This window comes from Uranotaenia lowii, chromosome 2 (genome assembly GCF_029784155.1).
Source record: "Uranotaenia lowii strain MFRU-FL chromosome 2, ASM2978415v1, whole genome shotgun sequence".
NCBI lineage: Eukaryota > Metazoa > Arthropoda > Insecta > Diptera > Culicidae > Uranotaenia > Uranotaenia lowii.
In genome coordinates this window covers 144666105-144671648 of record NC_073692.1, presented here as the reverse complement: position 1 = coordinate 144671648, position 5544 = coordinate 144666105, and positions in this window count along the sequence as shown.

The following is a 5544-nucleotide window of genomic DNA, read 5'->3' as shown; positions in this document are numbered from 1 at the left end:
GGATTACAGGAACTTTGTTCCCAGAAATTACCTTCGTAGAGAGATGACATTTTCAAACGATTTTTGTTTACTTGAAAAAAACATTCTTTCACATTATTCATAAACATAACCTCCGCACAGTTAAAATGTAGATTGTCAAAATCAAATCCTATTCCCGCGTTGAAAATTGAACATGCGACGACGCTTCGTCAGATTTTACGATGTCAGGCAGGATTCCAGAAATGGTAGGTGACCAGACCGCCGATAACACCTTTCCTTCCCTTTTCCTGCCAGGTGATAATGGCATCATTAGCTAATTGATTCGCCTTTTACTGTTAATATTATTCTCATCATCACTCCCTATCACCGCGCATTTTATGGGCACTATGCAAACAGTAGCAGAAGTTGGTGGTACCTTATTCATAGTGACGATGAATAGCATATAGCATGACAGGAGGATTTTTGATATCATAGTTTGATAGTGTGATTTTGGAGCGAAACACGACGTCCGTCGTCGTTGTCGTCATTCTACGACGTCGTTGTCACACGCGTTTTGTGGCATGTTATGTTTTAATCAACCGGTAGTGTGGTGCAACGGAATTCGGTTCAGCTGTTCAAATTTGTGAGGTTGGGACTTTGATTTGTCGTTTGTAGAAATTACTGTGACAAAATGCATTACATTAGAAACAAAATTATCTGTCCATGAATAAATCCCAACAATGTTAACACATTAAGGACCGCGAAAAAAATTTATCCTCGAAAATACCGAAATTAGGCACTCTGTATCTCAGAACCAAAAAACCAAATTGTAAAAATTTTTGTATTTCTGAGTCACCGAAAAGGTTGTGTTCAATTTTGTCGAACATAATGTCAATATTTGAATTTATAACATTTCAGTTGTGTTTCTAGTTGTGGCATATTCGCGGCGAGCGAAAAACGAGTTATCTCGTATTTGGTCCACAATATGTTAATATGATTTTTACAAGCTACTATACAAAGTAAATTTCAAAGTTTCAAAATCTAGTTAATTTCAAAACTTTTAAAGAACTTCAAACGCCACTAAAAGCGTACATCAAATGAATAGGAAACGTTATGCAGCGGTCTAATTGAGTCTCATGTAAGGAAGCTCTTTTAATGATTTGTCAATTACCTACATGTGTAATAAATGCATGTTTCAACTATCCTGACATACATTCCGTGAGTTTAAATTGCTCATTTATTATTACAAGTGAAACACAAAACGGTCACGTACATACAGCGTTTATCAACATGTTTGATGTTGCAATGTTATCCGATTGAATTAATAAGGATCGTCGTCTATCGTCATGCTGCTCTAAACAAATAACATTGGTTCGTAAAACAATAGCTTTAGAGAAGATGAATAAAGTTTCTTACTTCATGACTTAATTTTTAACGATTTATTGTTCTTATAAAATTCAGGTTGAAATATAGAAATAAGATTTTGAACTCGTATTTCAGAATTTATTTTAAGAAAAAGGTTTTGAATAACCTTTAGTTTTAAAATAAGATTAAAGATTTTCATCAATGTTTGAGATTCAGCTTTAAGGTCAAATTCAAGTCCCGAACAAAGATTTAAATAAAAAAAAATCGGTTTCAGTTTTTTATACTTAACTTCTGTTGTTAAATTTTCAGAATCAGATTAAAGATTTAAGATTTTAATTTTAGATTTTAATTTTAGATTCAAATTTCATAGTCAGATTAGCTTAGGGTTGCCATCCATTTCGCAAAAGCGGGACATTACTGACTAGCTCTGGAAAAATCCTATATTTAGCCTCAATTTAAATTAATTGGTTCAACCCAGAAAAACATGAAAATATAATGATTTTTTTTTGTTTAGCAGCATTTTTCCAAAGTTTATATAAGGCAAAATGAAATAAGTCGTTTAGTTCTTACAGGGTTGCTAGCGAACCGGGAATACCGGTAAAAACTTTGGAATTTCATCTCGTCACCGGGAAACCGGGAAAAACCCGGGAATTTCGGCACCCCACCGGGAAAATTGTCATGCTTGAGGTTTTTTTACGGAATTTCAAAAATATTATCAAAATTATTTCTAAATTTAAGAATATTTTTTAACAGTCTTGATAGATTTATCTCTCGCTTATTTTCGTTCATTATTAAACAAACGAAGTTTGAATCGCTTTTTATCAAATTGCAGGGCAATATGAGATATCTATTTTTTTTGCTCTCCTCAAGTGTACTATATTACAAGCATAACTCCAATGTTATAAATTTAATAATGAAACTATTATCAACAAAACTAACTACAGTCGGACCTGGATAAATGAGAGTCCGAACTTTGGACTCCAAACGACTGAATATTTTTTCTCGTTTATATGTCTTATGTAGAAATTGTATCGAACATAAGGTCCTATCGAAATCTACGGTCTTACAGCACTACTAGAGTTATTCATTGTTTTGTATTGAATTTTTTTCTGAAGCATGTCTTTGGATTTGCCAAAAAAATATAACTGCACTCAAATATTTTTCTCCAATCTAATGATGTAAGTAAAGTTTTGTAAGACCAATCCCCATTCAAGTTGACAAGCTGTTTCGATGTATTTTTTTACATTTTTCTCTACAAACTATACCATTTTTTTCTAGAACTCTATAAAAATATAAAGTAGCTGAAAAGTGCTACATGATAATTTCAAGATCAATTGATCTCAATTTTTTTTAGCAAAACTGTTAAAATTTTGGAGCAAAACAACGAATAGATGCCAATTTCGTTAGATTCGTTTTAAAAAATCATGAAACCCTGTCAATTTCATACGAAAAGATTACGTGTTAAAAAACGATATTGTCATGATTTCTAACCGGCTAACAAGTTTTGGAATACAATTGTTAGAAATTTGAGCCCCTTTACAATAAATTTTTTTATTCACCATAATTTTATATTTAGAAACAAATATATTGAATGGGAAAATCATCATTTATAACCGGGAAAAAGCCGGCGGAAAACCGGGAAAAACTTTGGATTTTCAAAACGAAAAATCGCTAGCAACCCTGTTCTTAGCATTTTTAAGGTAGCAGACATATCCGGACAGGGCGAATCTGGGCAATTTTATCTTATAACCAGGCAAAATCCGGGCGTCAACATTTTCAACCCAAAATACGGGCAATATCCGGGCAAATTTGGTCAAAGCCACGGAATTATTCAATAAAAATCTAAAATAATACACTTGAAAAGATATTTTTACATCAAACCCATAAGCAAACTTTAAATCGTATTTTAGGCTTCCGAAAAACTGTTTATGAATATTTAGATTAAATTGGCTAAAAACTCGTTTTTGGACGCAAAAATTAAAAATTATAACTAAATTTCAGTTTTTTGTTCCATTTTGGGAATAAAGTGGATAAATCTGTGCAAAATCCAGGCTTTTTTCTACAGAATCTGGACAATCTGGCAAGCTTATCTTAGCATGACCATAAAAATGGGGTTAAGTTAAGCGTTCTTTGAGCACGTTCTAGCGATTTTAATATTTTTCTATTGAAGAAAATATTCTTTAAGTTGCTTCCAAATCATTTCCTTTTTCTCTAATGATGGCTCAACATTTTTATCCGGAAACCTTGCAGAATCCCTTGAATTTAAAGCTTAAGTTAAAAGTCGAATTCCGAATAAAACTACAGAGCGAAAAAAAAAACTATTTTCAATCAAACAATGAATGAATGGACGAGTTAAATTAAATAACTTGGTAGATGATCAAAAAAAGCCAAACAAATTTAAACAAATTTCATGCATCCATATTTTGTCACTTTCTATGAACTATTTTAGCTGGAGGAACATATACATTAGACCGCTGCAAGCTTTGTATGGAAATTTCTTAAATTCTTAAATTTTTACACCTCCCATAACTTTTTTGGTTATTTTTGCTGCCAGAAATTGTAATAAAAATTTTGAATGCGATCCATCCAGTCCTGAATTAGCGCAACGAGTTTTACTTTTGTATGGAAATTTATATAGGAAAACAAAATTTTTCATTCAAAAATCGCCAGAGATGTTCTGAAAGTTCCAAAAAATATATTTTTGGATGAAAAATGTTCCTTGCAGAACATTTCATGTGAATAAAGCACAAACCTAAATTGTACCCCAGAAATGATATTCAATGTTATATAAATTTTTTGTTTTCACAATTAATTTTTTTAATTTTATCGTTTTTGACTGCTTATTTGAAAGCTGTGTAACAGTAGGATGGAAATAAAAAATCTCCAAAAACTGCTTTACATTGCCGGAGAATTTATTAATCTAAATAGTCTTTGCAAAAACATTTCATGCAATTATTAACATCTCTAGCAAGCAAAGTCTGCCATTTTTGAATATTTTTCAATGGATTCAATTTTTTTATTTTTAAATGGTTATAACTTTTTCCATGAAATTCTTAGCTGCTTGTCATGTTAGCAAAAACTCAAGCTTAAGAATAGTCAAAACCAAAAATCAAAGACCGACTTCATTTCAAGCTTATTTGAATTTTCTGGATGATTTAATGTGCAAAAATTTCTTCTTTCATACAAATTTCCATACAAAATTAAAACGCGTTGCGCTTACTCAGGAATCAACCAAATCATCTAAAATTTTACACTGATGCTTGGTGACCCAAAATGCATCGAAATAACATATGGGAGCAAAAAGTCATTTTTTGCAGCGGTCTAATATACATACGTATAGGAATGGTTATAAAAAATTAGGTTTTTTAAGAGTTTCCTAAATGTTCCGCTTGTTTCGGCGATGCCCCGGTTTTTTCGTGAAATGCCCCGCTTTTTTCTGAAAGTATCTGGTAAGCCTAGGTTAGCTTAGCTTAGCTTAATTTACTACTCACATCCACTATTGATCATTGAACACGAAACGAAAAAAAATCGTTATTTTTTTTAACAAATTGTGCTTCAATTTGTTAAAAAAAATTAACTGATAATAAATTATAATACCTTTCGCAAACAAGTGAATTTCGGATTCCATAATCACAGTCTTTGCTTAGAAGAACTAGTTTCACATAATTCCAAAGTTGGGTGAAGATTTCAAATTTAGATTCAGAATAAAGATTCAGATTTTGGATTTCAGATTTAGACTTATTACTTATTCAACATTTAAATTAGGATCTCTAAAATCAGATTCAAATAATTATGTTTTCAATTTAAGATTGCAGATTCTTAATATCAAATCATGTTTAAGATTCAAATTTCAAATTTAGATCGGGGATTTTATATAAGATTTCAGATTTAAGATACCAGAATTAAAATTTCTGATTCAGATGTCGGAAGCAGGAATCATATTTTTTTTATCATTAATTATTTGGAATCATGCAGGTATCCATAATTTTATGAAATTCAAAGCAAGGCCAAAACAAGATACCAAAATTTAAAAATAGAAAGTTTTTCCAAACGTTTTCCAATAACCAAGTAATCAAGAATCTGAATTGACAATCTTTTTTAAACAGAGTCATTTTCTCATTAAAAAAAAACATATAATGGAAATGCAACATTTTGTTTTGTTTTTCCCAAAAAAATTAAATAATAATAATTTAATATACAAGGTGCTGAATAATAAATGCA